This window comes from Xenopus laevis, chromosome 3L (assembly GCF_017654675.1).
Source record: "Xenopus laevis strain J_2021 chromosome 3L, Xenopus_laevis_v10.1, whole genome shotgun sequence".
NCBI classification, from domain to species: domain Eukaryota; kingdom Metazoa; phylum Chordata; class Amphibia; order Anura; family Pipidae; genus Xenopus; species Xenopus laevis.
The window spans coordinates 17,038,238-17,053,740 of record NC_054375.1 but is presented as its reverse complement, the minus strand read 5'-3'; the positions used below and the strand labels follow the sequence as shown (position 1 = coordinate 17,053,740).

The window sequence follows — 15,503 nt, the reverse complement described above, 5'->3', positions numbered from 1 at the left end:
ACACAGCTAGACTAATAGCACTGGGCTCTTACAGTAGCAAAGTAAAAAAAACAAAAAAGAAAATAAAAGCAGTCCTTACAAGGACTATTGGGTTACAGGCAGCAGTCAGCAGATGAGAGATCAGCAGCAGGACAGCTGCCCACAGCAGCTACATACAGAGCACTGCAGTAGAAGGTAGATTACTAGCCAGCAAAGCTACCTAACCTAAAATGTCCATCAAATCCTTGCAGAGTTCTGTAAAGGGCAGAACACTACATTTCTAAACTTGTGTAATAAACTGCTTTAAAACGTCCGGCGTCTACATGCCAATCAAGTCGTGTAAAGGTTACAGCCTGTTCACACGCAAAGACAAAACGCGGCGCTTACTGCAACGCAAAAAAAACGCAAAGAGCTTTAATGAATGATACCGTCAAGTGAGCAAATAATAGTTTTTAATTACTAGTTGCTTGTCACCTCCAGGATGTTCGTCCTGTTGGTGGCAATATTTCTGTAGTGGTGTGTTTAGCAGTCACCGTGCTTGTGCGCACGTGCACGGTCAGGCAGAGGTAATTCAATGTACAGTGAAGTGAACCAAAAAACACTGATTCTGCAGTGTGGGCCCAGTTTTGGTCTACTTTATTGATCACCTGCGGTGACCATAAAAGATGCGATTTTGCCACTGTTGCAGAACCCTGAAAAATTAGGCATGTGTACTTTCCTGAAAAATTATGTTTTTTTTGTCGCAGCCACTGAAGCACAGAGGCCAGAAAAAATATACCATATAAATTCTGAAAATATTAATTTTTTTTTGTCGCAGCCACTGAAGCACAGAGGCCAGAAAAAATATGCCATATAAATGCTGAAAATATTAATTTTTTTTTTCGCAGCCACTGAAGCACAGAGGCCAGAAAAAATATGCCATTTAAATGCTAAAAATATAAAAAAAAATTGTCGCAGCCACTGAAGCACAGAGGCCAGAAAAAATATGCCATATAAATGCTGAAAATATATATTTTTTTGGTTGCAGCCACTGAAGCACAGAGGCCAGAAAAACTCAGGATTTACCTGTCCAAAAAGTTTTGCTTAAAATGAAACCGGTAGGGTTTGCACCCTAGTTTGTAACGGTGGCGGAGGGAGGAGGACACTAAAGGACAGCTGTGTGTGGAGTCATGCGGCGTGCAGAGAAGGACAGCTGCATGGGGAGTCAGAACAAGTCTTCCGGCGTGCAGTAACCCTCCGAGATCCATGCCTCATTCATTTTAATAAAGGTCAGGTAATCCACACTTTTGTGACCTAGGCGAGTTCTCTTCTCAGTTACAATCCCTCCTGCTGCACTGAAGGTCCTTTCTGAGAGGACACTTGAGGCGGGTCAAGACAAGAGGTTCATGGCAAATTGTGACAGCTCTGGCCACAGATCAAGCCTGTGCACCCAGTAGTCCAGGGGTTCATCGCTCCTCAGAGTGTCGATATCTGCAGTTAATGCCAGGTAGTCCGCTACCTGCCGGTCGAGGCGTTCTCTGAGGGTGGATCCAGAAGGGTTCTGGCGCTGCCTTGGACTGAAAGACCTTTGCATGTCTGACGTTACAGAGTGGCCAAAGTGCATTGTCCTTGCAGGTGCGCTCGTGGCAGGATTACTGGCACCTCTGCCCCTGGAATGTTGATGAGTTCCTGAAGTGACATCACCCTTAAAAGCATTGTACAACATGTTTTGCAGGCTGGTTTGTAAATGCAGCATCCTTTCGGACTTGTGGTACGTTGGTAACATTTCTGCCACTTTATGCTTGTACCGAGGGTCTAGTAGCGTTGCGACCCAGTACAGGTCCTTCTCCTTAAGCCTCTTGATACGGGGGTCCTTCAACAGGCATGACAGCATGAAAGACCCCATTCTCACAAGGTTGGATGCAGAGGTATCCATCTCCGCTTCCTCGTTATCAAGGACTACATCATCCACGGTCTCCTCCCCCCAGCCACGTACAAGACCAGGGGTCCCCAAAAGGTCACCACAAGCCCCCTGGGAAGCCTGCTCCTGTTGGTCCTCCTCCTCCACAAAGCCACCTTCCTCCTCTGACTCCACTTCTGACACCTCTCCCTGCGTTGCAGCAGATGCCTGGGCTTGTTCTGGTGATTCCTACCAGAAATCGTGCGCTTCCTGCTCCTCGTCACGCTGGTCTAACCCTCATCTGTCACTCGTCGCACGGCACGCTCCAGGAAGAAAGCAAAGGGTATTAGGTCGCTGATGGTGCCTTCGGTGCGACTGACCATGTTTGTAACCTCTTCAAAAGGGCGCATGAGCCTGCAGGCATCGCGCATAAGCACCCAGTAACGGGGGAAAAAAATTCCCAGCTCTGCAGATCCAGTCCTACCACCCAGTTCAAACAGGTATTCATTGACGGCTCTTTGTTGTTGCAGCAGACGTTCAAACATGAGGAGCGTTGAATTCCAGCGAGTCTGGCTGTCGCAAATTAAATGCCTGACTGGCATGTTGTACCGCTGCTGAATGTCAGCAAGGCGTGCCATGGCTGTGTAGGAACGTCTGAAATGGGCCGACACCTTCCTGGACTGCCTGAGAATGTCCTGGAATCCTGGGTACTTCGAGACAAAACGTTGGACTATTAAATTCAGAACATGTGCCATGCAGGGCACATGTGTTAAATTGCCCAGTCTCAGTGCTGCCAACAGATTGCTTCCGTTGTCACACACCACTTTTCCGATCTTCAGTTGGTGTGGGGTCAGCCACCGATCGGCCTGTGACTGCAGAGATGACAGGAGTACAGATCCGGTATGGTTTCTGCTTTCCAGGCACGTCATCCCCAAGACAGCATGACAACGGCGTACCTGGCACGTCGAATAGCCTAGGGGGAGCTGGGGGTGCACAGGTGTGGAGGAGGAGGACCCAGCAGCAGAGGAGGAGGAAGCAGAGGAAGAAGACGATGTAGAGAGCGAAGGAGGAGTAGAGGTGGTGGCAGAACCGCGTGCAATCCGTGGCGGTGACACCAACTCCACTGTTGTTGTTGAGCCACGCATTCCCTGCTTCCCAGCCATAACCAAGTTCACCCAGTGGGCAGTGTAGGTGACATACCTGCCCTGACCATGCTTGGAGGACCATGCGTCAGTAGTCATATGGACCTTTGCCCCAACACTAAGTGACAGAGATGCGGTGACTTGGCTCTGCACATGGTGGTACAGGTGTGGTATTCCCTTCTTGGAAAAAAAATTGCGGCTGGGTACCTTCCACTGCGGTGTCCCAATTGCTACAAATTTGTGGAAGGCCTCAGAGTCCACCAGCTGGTATGGTAAAAGCTGGCGGGCTAAGAGTGCAGACAAGCCAGCTGTCAGACGCCGGGCAAGGGGGTGACTCGCAGACATTAGCTTCTTACGCTCAAACATGGCCCTCACAGAAACTTGGCTGGGGGCAGATGACTGGGAACTGGTGGTCAAGGTGGAAGGCGGAATGGAGGGTGGTTCAGACGGGTCAAGGACAGCAGAGGTAGAGCAGTAAGATGCTGGACCAGAAGGAGGGTGGCTTTTAGTTTGTCTGCTGCCTTTGAGGTGTTGCTCCCATAGTGATTTGTGCTTGCCGTTCATGTGCCTTCGCATAGAAGTTGTACCTATGTGGGTGTTGGGCTTCCCAAGACTCAGTTTCTGACTGCACTCATTGCAAATTACAACGCTTTTGTCAGAGGCACACACATTAAAAAAATCCCACACTGCTGACCTTTTTGAAGCTGGCAATCTGGCGGTAACAGTAGAAGTTGGCGGCAATGGCGGGTGCGTTGGCCGGCTGACCACAGGTGCCGATACATGTTGTTGCCCTACTGTTCCCTGCGAGCTGTCCTCCCTGCTTCTTCTAAGTCTTATTCTCCTCCTGCCTCTCTGACTCTCCGTCTCTCCATCTGAACTATCCTCCTCTTGCTCTCTTCTACTGGGCACCCACAAAACATCAATCTCCTCATCATCATTCTCCTCAGATGCATCAATTTCTTCTAACAGCTCACAGAAGGAAGCAGCAGCGGGGACCTCCTCATCACTCATTATGTCCATCTCTGTTGTGTTGTCTGCCAGAATTATATCTGGTGTAACGTCCTCATCTCCTTCATCTTCTTCTGCCAATAATGGTTGGGCATCACTCAGTTCAAGAAACTCATGTGTAAATAACTCCTCTGACTCCAGTGAAGAAGGGGCGCCGGTGGTGGAGGAAGTGTTACGTGGGGTGCCCATAGCAGAGGAGGATGAGGATGTTGTGGCAAAGTTAGAAACGGTAGAGGATGGGGTGTGCTGTGTAAGCCAGTCAACTACCTCTTCAGCATTTTGGGAGTTCAGGGTAATTGCCTTTGTAAAACTGGGCAATTTCCTAGGGCCACAGGATAGCATAGCAGCACGGCCCCTAGTGCCTCTGCGTGGCGGCCTGCCTTTGCCTGGCATTTTTTTTTAAAACAACAACAACAACTCAGGTGATGTTTCTGGAGACTGTATTATTATTGATATTTAGACAGAATGTGAAAAAGCTCACACAGCTAGGTGGCAGTTGTTTGAAGAACACACTGGGCAAACAATGCCTGCAAGGTCAACGTATACACTACAGCAGTGGATACGGAATATATTATTGCTGCTTGAAAAACGTCACTCAGGTGGTGTTTCTGGAGACGGTATTATTATTTTTTATTTAGACAGAATGTGAAAAAGCTCACACAGCTAGGTGGCAGTTGTTTGAAGAACACACTGGGCAAACAATGCCTGCAAGGTCAACGTATACACTACAGCAGTGGATACGGAATATATTATTGCTGCTTGGAAAACGTCACTCAGGTGGTGTTTCTGGAGACGGTATTATTATTGATATTTAGACAGAATGTGAAAAAGCTCACACAGCTAGGTGGCAGTTGTTTGAAGAACACACTGGGCAAACAATGCCTGCAAGGTCAACGTATACACTACAGCAGTGGATACGGAATATATTATTGCTGCTTGAAAAACGTCACTCAGGTGGTGTTTCTGGAGACGGTATTATTATTGATATTTAGACAGAATGTGAAAAAGCTCACACAGCTAGGTGGCAGTTGTTTGAAGAACACACTGGGCAAACAATGCCTGCAAGGTCAACGTATACACTACAGCAGTGGATACGGAATATATTATTGCTGCTTGAAAAACGTCACTCAGGTGGTGTTTCTGGAGACGGTATTATTATTGATATTTAGACAGAATGTGAAAAAGCTCACACAGCTAGGTGGCAGTTGTTTGAAGAACACACTGGGCAAACAATGCCTGCAAGTGCACTACTATTGGTGCACTACTATGAAGAACAGCAAACAGCACTGGACACGTTAAAGAACAGTAAGATAAGTAAAATAAAAAAAAATATATATATATTAAAAAAAATTACTCTGGTTGGTGCTGAACTACTAGGAGCAGCACACCAGTCCCACTCCCCAACACAGCTAGACTAATAGCACTGGGCTCTTATAGTAGCAAAGTAAAAAAACAAAAAATAAAATAAAAGCAGTCCTTACAAGGACTATTGGGTTATTACAGCAGTCAGCAGATGAGAACAGAAGCAGTGCCCACAGCAGCTACATACAGAGCACTGCAGTAGAAGGTAGATTACTAGCAAAGCTAACTAACCTAAACTCACTGTCCCTCAAATCCCTGCAGAGTTCTGTCCCTACAATACAGAGCAGTATCAAGTAGATTACTAGCCAGCAAAGTTACTATCAACTGTCCCTCAAATCACTAAACAGCTCTCTCCCTACACTAGCTCTTCCAAGCACACACAGGCAGAATGAAAAAATGCTGCAGGGCTTCAGTTTATATATGGAAGGGGAGTGGTCCAGGGGGTGTGGGGGTGGTCCAGGAGGGAGAGCTTCCTGATTGGCTGCCATGTATCTGCTGGTCTGGGGTGAGAGGTCAAAAATAAGCGCCAGCTAAGGCGAACCCAAATCGGATTAGTTCGCGGGCGAACAGTCCGCGACATCCCTATTGCCAACCAGATGACTCTCCAAATGGCCATCGGGATCTACTTGTCCCGGAATATTCGGGATGCCGACTGCACCCAAAAAGAAAATGCTCTGCCTTCCTACCAGGTAGGACAGAAAAAACACAATGGAGGGGGTTTGGGGGAGTGAACTTATGGGATTCTTGCTGTTTTTTAAATGGCTCTTGTGTGTCCTATCAGAATAAGGAAGGGTATTTAACCCATATGTGCTGCTGTTTAGGACATAAAGGAATTATGAATTCCCAGACCGAAGGAAACAAGAAACAAATAAGTTATACAGTGTAATTAAAGTTCATTTTGCTTGACTAAGATAATATAGGATTTGGAATCATTTATTTGGGTGACGGGTCTCTTTGAAGGTTGAACTTGATGGATGTGTGTCTTTTTTCAACCTAACTTACTATGTTACTTACTATTTTACTTTATTATCCATCAGTGGGTCCCTGGCTAGGGGAGCACAGCAGCAGTTTTTGATGGTGGTATTGGCAAGCTGGTGGTATTTGTAGGGTATTCTCAGAGAGAGGCAGGGGATCTGGTGCCAAAGTTTGGTAGCCAATTTAATTCTGCTACTGTGGGTGATTATTAAGGGCTGGCATTTGGAGATGGGGTTTGAAGTGATACAATAGGGAGGGTGCATAACAAATTGGTGCCATCAGAAGCTCCCCTAGTCTATAGCCTCAGTGTGATCAGGGGCCCATCTAGTTTTTTCAATTATTATTTCTATTTTATCTTTGATATTTATTTGTATTTGCGCTGCTGGGTCTGGCTGGCCTGACATAGAGAGCTTGGGTGCAGGTGTGCCTGGATTTGCATGCATCCGGCCTGTGGATTTAGTCTAGGGGTCCCACATCCCCCCCAGTGATTCTCCCTTACTTGTCCAGATAATCCGAGCAGAACTGATTGGTGGTCGGTTACTGGTAGCTCCTAGATGGCAGGCAGTGCAGGAATGCTTGTAGCAGCAGAACTACACCTACATGCTCCATTTTCCACCAAAACCCCAGGAACATGACCTGGTTTGTGAGGATATATTGAACTTTTCAGGTAATGTTTGGCCTCACTGGGCAGCTGATATTTATGGGCCCACAAGTAGTTACAGGCTCCACTTCACCTAGACAGGGCTCCATGAAGGGATGAAGGATAAAACCACTGTTCTGCTCAGCGGGGGTGGATTTTGTTATGGCAAATTATGCCTATAAATGCATATCAGAAGAAATGTCAGATCAGAAGAAAGCAGATCATTTTCTCTCCCAGTGTAGCTATGCCAGTGAAGAAACCAGCTGCCATGGCATGGCTAATGATCGCACACGTTATGCATCTGCTTATCTCTGTATATAGATGGATGCACTCCCAATCTGCTCCTTCCTGTATTTACATTGACAGGCACAGAATTTGCCTGTGTGCAGATTTCAGACAGGCCCAGATTTGTGGTGAGGCCACAAAGGCCCAGCCCTAGGGTGGCAAAATATTAGGGGCGGCATGCTGCCCAGCTGCTCTCATGCATCCTAAATCTCTCTTGCCCAAATCTCCTGGAAGACGAGAAGTCTTGCCCCTACAGGAGGTAGGGCCGAGTGACCATCATTGTGGCTTAGGTTGTTGCTTGGGGGATCTAGAAGTTTTATCCTTGGTAGATCTGAAGAAGTTACTTTGTCCAGACCGCCAAGAGGCAGGTCTAAATTCTCTTCCAGGGCGATAGGCTCTGGAATCATCTCGTCTTTTGAAGAAAGAGTCAGATTGCTTTTTGGAAGGGTCACGGAAAAAACGTTTTGTTTGTGGAAGAAAAGTACTCTTCCCTCCTGTTGATTTAGATATAAGATCATCCAAATTCTTCCCGAACAGCCTCTTGCCTTTGAAGGGCATCTTGCATAAAGTGTTCTTGGTAGCTGTGTCCGCAAACCATGACCTGACCCAAAGAGCCCTGCGGGCTGCTACCCCAATTGCCGTGGCATGTGCTGATAGGCGGGTCAGGTCCAAGGCAGCTTCAAGGCAGAAGTTCGCTGCAAGTCTAAGATCTTCTAGAGCCTCCAGAATTTTATCTCTTGGAGTCTTTTTTTGACTCTTACTTCCAGATTTTCTGCCCACATGGATAGAGATTTAGTAACTGAAATTAAGGCAACTGCAGGTTTACATGCTGCTCCTGAAGACTTGTAGCTCTTTTTAAGCTCAGATTCAATCCGGCGATCCATGGGACGCTTAAGGGCTGACACATCATCAATTGGTAATGCAGTCTTTTTTGACAGCCTGGCAACAGGTGCATCCACAGAGGGAGGAGTATCCCAAATTTCCAGCATCTCATCAGTAAAAATATATAATTTTTCAATTTTTCTTTCCACACGAGCTCTCTTGGAAACTTTATTCCACTCCAGTTGTATTAAATCCTTTACTCCCTTATGGATAGGAAACACAGGTTTCTTCTTTTTAGAGAAGAGAAGTAGAAGGCTGCTCAGGTTCTTCAACGCACAAAGTATGCCTAATAGCTTTGATAAGGGGATTTAAATGTTTTTGGTCAAAAACAGAGGATAACTCATCCTCATCCTCTTCTTGAGAAGAAGCCTCTTCATCTGAAGAAAATTCCTGTACAGGAACATTGGTTAGAGCAGTTTGAGAATTAGGCAGTACTGTCTCTTTAAGGGTCTGAGAAACTGCATCCTTAATCCAACTAAGCAGCAAATGTTGATCAGGCATCTGTGAAGCCGATCTAGAAGGAACAGCTAGAGATTCCAGTGGTTGTGGGTCACTGTTAGTGGGAATTTCTACTTCTCTAGATATAAAGTCAGAAAAACAGTCTCCACAGACTCTTTTATCTCTCATGGCAGGCTCATGGCAGGCTTTACAGCGTCTCTCAGAATCATGTCTGTCTCTTTTCTTACTGGGCTCTTCAGAATGGGCAGAACCACTAAGAGAAAGAGAGCAGAGTACTGAATAAGAGGAGTTATTTTCCCAGTGAGGAATAAAAAATAAAATAACAAACAAAACACTCACTTAGTATAATTGGAAGCGGTTCTCTTAGAGGCAGTGGCATCCATAGTGACCAACACTAGGAACAGCACAGTGCGAAAAAATGACATCATCGCGCATACAGAAGTAATTAGCGCAACCGGAGCTGTGGAATACAGCAACAAAAAACCCCAGCCGCAGAGGGGTCCCTGCCCAAGCAACGCAGTTGCCATAACGGGCTAGGGCTACCGGCAGAGAGAACTCCTCCAGAAAAACTGTGCCTGGTAATCCGATCCCAAAAGAGATTCGAGAGAGTGTTAACAAAAAGTATATGGGGAAAGAAAAAGCCTCTTCCCCCAACGCTCTGCCCAGGTAGGACAGAAGGAAAAAGACTGATTGGGGCCCGGGACGGGCTTTATAGATGTTAATTAATTAAATATCCTTCTGTCCAGGTTAAGGGTCATGGAAATAACCCATTCGTGTTTTCTCATGTTGACGGAGGATGGCCAGGAAAGGCATTTTCTAATTAGGGGGTGGCAAAAGTTAAGCACCCCCAAGTGATTTTATATACTTACCTAACACCCCGGGCTGGTTCTCCTATCAGCAGAAAACTACACCTGTCCTCAAGTTCTTCCAGCGAGCACCACGGAGCGATCGTCTTTCGGCTTCTGCTTTCTTTTCTCGGCTGCAGAAAACTACACCTGTCCTCGAGTTCTTCCAGTGAGCACCACGGAGCGATCGTCTTACGGCTTCTGCTTTCTTTTCTCGCCTGCACACATGCAGTAGAACAAAAACTTTAACAAAACCCCCCCTCCAGCTATTTTGTTCTACTGCGCATACACCTGCCCTGGGAAATTTGAAGAGAGAAGATGTCGAAAGCCGCTCGCTTGAATAAACCCTGTGATATCGTAGAAATAAATCTTTCATCTTAATGGACAATCGATCCGGAAACCTTGATGTATCGTGTGGTGATGTTGCGCAATCCCCCGGAAATAACGTCACAGCAGTCGTTCTCAGCTGGGGTCCAGTATTCTGCCTCCCTCTACAATGGCCAGTGGTTTATTATACACCAAGACAAAAGGTGGTCTTACAATATATCCAATCAATGAGCATGTTATGCTATGAATCAATTGGTGGAAACAGCACACAGACACATGTCCATAGAAGAGGGGGGGGGAAGGTAGACTTCCCTAGGCAAACAAAAGACACCAGGACAAAAGGCACTTCCCCTGGTAATATACATACATACAGACACAGTGATCTTAGCATGGCTTGTACTGATCTTGTAAAAGTTCACCTTTGTTCAGTGGTCTGTATTCCTCAATCCCAACCGGCGCCACACCCGGCATGCTGCAGTCATGCCTGATGAACACAAATCGGATGGGAATCGGAATGATCGGGTCGGTCGTAAAGACGCTTATCCAGCATCGGTGGCGGCCATATGGCGATGAAAATGAAAAATTTCCACGTCAGTCCCTCCTTTTTCGCCATATGTCATCACAGCAACGGCTTCCTAACACTACAATCACTCCAACCAAAGCTTCAAAAGGGTACAGAAAGAAAAGGGAACATGCTACACTACAAATGCACTAACAAGAAGAACCGGCCTAATATTCTTGATCTTCTTTATATCTTGATCATGAGGTCCAGACTGGCCTTCAGGGAGGTGATGTCATCAAACAAGGTTTCTGGTTATGTCTTCTTTCAGAAGAACAGCCCAAAAAAAAAAAAAAGTCTCCAAGAAGGGAAGAAGTCGGTTCTTTTAGGGACACTCCATAATTTGTGTTAAAAAGGTGGTGGTTCTTCCTGTGCTGATCTTCCTGAGGTAAAGGGTTGCGGATGCTTCAGGCGATGGCTCTTTATGGAATCATCACATGGTCCTCTGCACGGCTCTTTGCAACTTGGTTCACCAAACAACAGGTCATTCTCGCCGTCACATAGAGGAGGAAAAGAAAGCAGGGCAGCATCAGGACATACACTCCAACTTCTTTAAGCCATGATCCAATAGAAAACAACATATCACTGAAGCCCCCTAAATCTTTAAAGGGGTTCCAACCCTCCTCTGCAATAGCGCGTGCTTGTCCCTGTAATGCTTTCACCTTGTCAAGATGGGCCTGAACCTTGTCCCAGTATCTTTCACCCAGGTACAGCAAACCCCCCCTTGATGCTAAAAGATAGTCGAGAGTCATTTTCTCCTGAAGCATAAGGGTTTTCAGCTGTTGTTGTTCAGAAGAAATTTCTCTCATGGCTTCGACTGTCTCATTAAACATCTTGTCCATTATGATGGGAAAATTGTTTAGCCGCTTCATAAGTCCTATACCCCATCCGGTCCATGCCGGAAACCATGCCCATGCACGGTCCCATGCAGAGAACAGCTCTCTCCTGGTCCTTCTTCCCACACTCACCCTCCTCTGCACCATCAGGTCCTTGTGACTGTTGGCAATGTAGGAGGCAGGGACTAACCTGACTAAGGAGCATGACCCTCTAGTATTCAGGGGAACGACTCTATAGGCAGGCCGCACAAAAAGTAATAGGGCCCAGTTAATGAGACACAAAGGTCATTGGGGTTACGGTTATTGCGCAACAACTGGATGGATAATGGGATTGCTGCACCCTCCTGAATGTCACACCCTCCCCCCCAGCAGACATAATCATGTCTGGTGGTTAGGTTGTTACCGTCAGGGACTCTATGGTCGATCTGGATGGTTATCCCAGATGGGCATTCGGTCCTCCCCAGGGACTTGGCTCCAAAACCAGAGCTGATATTAAAACAAATCCCGGGCTGGCCTAATTGACCGGATACCCACACGGGTCTGCTAAGTTTAGTACAAGCCTCGGGGCTGACATCAAGACCATAGGTGACATTACCATCTAAGAATGTTTGATTAAATTCTATGGACAGATGGCGTTCTGCTGATCTACCTGAAGGACTAAATTTTCTCATGCCCACCCTGATGTCATAAAGGGCATGTACTGCCGCCATCGCCAGGATGCTCTGGCTCGGAGGAGGTTTGGAGCACACCCAGCAGTTGGACCTATTTGCCGTCTTTGCTAATTGTAAATGCATCTTGAACAGTAAATTCGGATGTGACTCCTCATAACAGTATCAAAAATACATTAAACAACAAGTGTATATAGAAACAATGCACCTGATCATTGCACTTGATAGTCCAGCAGCTTCTTGCAGTGGCTGGCGAGGATCCACCCGTCACGTTCCTCGACCTTAAGGGAGGTGAATGTTGTACTGCTTCTGTCTCGGGTTCCATGAGTTCAAGACATTTGTGATTGTCTGTTGGTTCTGTCATGGTTGGGTTAGAGTCAGTCACAATCCCTTCGTCCCCCCCTCTTCTTCCGAGTCAGAATGGGTCGGGAGAAGAGATGCGGGATTGAGGATTGTACATCGTCTCAGTGTGAGGTTAGTAGGGGTAAGGAGAGTCACTTCAGATTTGGTCAGACGTGCTGCTGAAAGATGTTTGGTCTGGACCTGGTTGATAATCTATTTTACAGAGTGTGGGGTGAGAAGGGTTAGAGGGGAATCTAAAACTATGTCACCAACTTTCTGTAATAACACAGCACAGGCGGCTGTAGCTCGGACACACCCAGGTGAACCTTTGATGACTGGATCCAATTCAGTGGAAATGTACATGATGGGTCTATACCTGGATCCATGTAATTGGGTCAGTACCCCAGTGGCATGCCCTTTGCTTTCGTGACAAAAGAGATAAAAGGGTAGGTCATAGCTGGGAAGACCTAGTGCCGGGGCCCTGGAGAGTTCCTGGATCAGATCCTGGAGGGTTGACCAGTGTTCGTCAGTTAATTTAAATGGTGTCTCATAGGGTAAAGTATAGAGAGGACCCATTTTGAATGAAATATTAGGGATCCAATCTCTGCTGTAATTGATCAGACCTAGAAGGGCTCTCAACTGTCGGGCATTATGAGGTCGGGTGAAGTCTTTGAGAGTCTGTATCCGTTGTGTTGTCAGGTGTCGGGTCCCTTTTGAGATACAGTGGCCTAGAAAAATAACCTTCTCCTAACAAAACTGCAATTTTTCCTTGCTAGCCTTATTCCCAGTGGATGCCAGATGGTTCAGTAGCGAGATAGTGTGTCTGTAGCATTAATCCTTGTCCGGGCAACAAACTAATAGATCGTCCACATATTGTAACAGTGCGACCTCCGGATCCTCTGGCACCCACTGGTCTAATACCACCTTTAGCTTGCAACTTTATTCCGATGGACTAGTCATGGACCCCTGTGGTAACCGGGTCCACGTCAGCTGTCTATCCTGGAATGAAAAAGCAAAGAGGTATTGACACTGTGGATCTAGTGGAACAGAAAAGAAGGCATTAGACTAGTCGATAACATTAAAGTATGAAGCTTTAGGAGGGATGGACGCAAGTAATGTGTGAGGATTAGGCACTAACGGGGCATCACTGACTACGATTTTGTTAGTGGCTCTGAGATCATGGACCAGTCGGTAAGTGACTTCCTGACCCTTGGCTGATTTTTTTTGCTACTGGAAATAAAGGTGTATTACAGGGTGATTGTGTTGGGGTTAAGACCCCGATTTGGAGATATCTATCAATCTGGATCTTGAGACTGTCCATCTGCGCTATACTCAGAGGATACTGTGGCAATTTTGGTAGCATGTAACCGGGGGCAATCCGTATAGTGGCTGGAGGTACTAGCAGCAAGCCGACATCATATTTGTCAACTGCCCAAACCTTTGGGTCTACCTCAGCTAGTACATCCAGGGACAAATGTGTACCAGGTTCTCCAGTATACGGGACTGCCACCACTGCACATAGCAACTCGTCTGTGAGTACACTAGTTACCACAACACCCTCTGGGGTATATGTGATGTTGGCCTGAATCTCCGACAGAATGTCTGCTCCCAATAGGTTGATAGGGACATCATCTGAAACTAATAGAGATCTGACTGCTTCGGTGTGTTGACCTAACCTGCAGTACAATGGTTTCATCTCCCTAAGAGTCACGGGATGACCTGTAAGCCCAGCGCCGATTCTGGGGCTGCTGCCGCCTGAGGCAGCAGCCCAGATGCCGCCCCCCTCCTCTCCCGCTCCGCGCTTAAAAATTAGCGTCGGAGCGGGTTTCAGGGGGCTGTATCGCTAGTGCATTGAGCGCTGGAGCGCTCTTTGCACTAGCGGAGCCGAATTTCCGGGTTAAAACCCGGAAGTTCGGCTCTTAAAGTTACAAGAGGCGGCTTTTTGCCGCCCCTTGTAACTGGCCGCTCGCTGCCGCCTGAGGCAAGGGTTTCACCTTGCCTCATGGCATAAGCGGCCCTGTGTAAGCCCAATGGTGGGGGTTGTGTTGCCAGAAAGTGGAATCCTGCCTTTTAGATCTTGTGTTTTTAGAACAGTCCTGGCTGCGCCGGTGTCAATGAGGCAGAACAGAGGATATGGCAATTCCTCAAGAAATAGATTGACATGGGCCGACACCGGTTTGCCTTTCCCCTAGTGGACGAAGCTATGGGACTGTGTAGCAGCTCTGATGGTTTTAACCGTTTCAGGGTCTGGTATGAAATGGTAGGTTCCCAGGGGGCCCTCCGTATTACGGTAAGATTTCCCCGGGTTTGAGTTATGTGCAGGAGGCCGGTCAGGAACAACTTTATAAGGACTAGGAGAATTTTGTTCTTTCTTGTCCTCATTTTCTGGACAGTGGAGCGCTAAATGTCCTTTTTGATCGCAATTAAAACAAGTTATATTAGTACGTTTGTGAGTTTCTTTTTCCTAGGATAGGGATGGTGGTCCTGGACTATTAGCTCAAGAGCTGCCATGATTTTGGCAGACTTGGCCTCTTTCCTGGCATGCAGGTCCAGTTCTATGGCCTGGATTGTTGCCATAAGGGAGTGGAAACTCATAGAATGGGCCGGAACTTTTCCCAGATCCAGACCTCAAACGTCCCTTCCTTAGGGATGGACCATTCTAAACCTGAAGACCATTTGTGCCAATCTTTGAGGGGCTTAACAGTCCCTCCTCCATATGTGGATTTCATGTGCTGCTGAGCCGTCTTGAACTTAGAAGTGGTACCCTTCTGTTCCCTAGATTTCCCTACACCAATACTCAAGTCTCGAGCTTTTTCCAAGTAGATGCGTCCACCTAGAGTGTCTACGTCCACCGCGCAGACCACCGTCGATCCTTACCTGTTCGTCCTCTGAATAGCTCTAGGGCTTCAAATACGAACCACGGACATTATCCACCGTAGCCCACTCAGAGAGAAGGATCAGCGGCCGAGGGATCCGGACAGGTACGAACCACGGACACCTTCCTTATCCCTCATGCTAAATTGGCTCAAAACAGCGCCCTGACTGCAGGATAAGAGTCCCCAATGCCTGGAGTGTTGACAGCAAGTGAGAGGGAGCGACAGGAAATGAGAACAAGGGAGATATAGTTGAACCTTCCTAGGGATTCCAGTACGAACCACGGACACCTGGTCACCCCAGTCAGGCCAATAGGTTTTGAGAGAAAGTGGCTAGAAAAACAGATAGAAACAGAGAAACCCCTCCCCAGTTCACCTCCCCAAGTTCCGTCCCCCAAGCTTCCGGTACGAACCGCGGACACCTGGTCACTCAGTGACGAAA

General features: G+C 47.1%; 1 long non-coding RNA gene across 1 annotated transcript; it reads right to left on the bottom strand.

Annotated features, from left to right (window-relative positions):
• Positions 1-11,582: 11,582 nt before the first annotated feature.
• On the bottom strand, positions 11,583-14,030 carry LOC121401408. Its single transcript, XR_005966214.1, has 2 exons — positions 12,565-14,030; positions 11,583-12,523 (listed from the first exon to the last, which is right to left on the bottom strand). It is a non-coding gene; the product is annotated as an uncharacterized LOC121401408 (long non-coding RNA).
• Between the last annotated feature and the right edge of the window lie 1,473 nt (positions 14,031-15,503).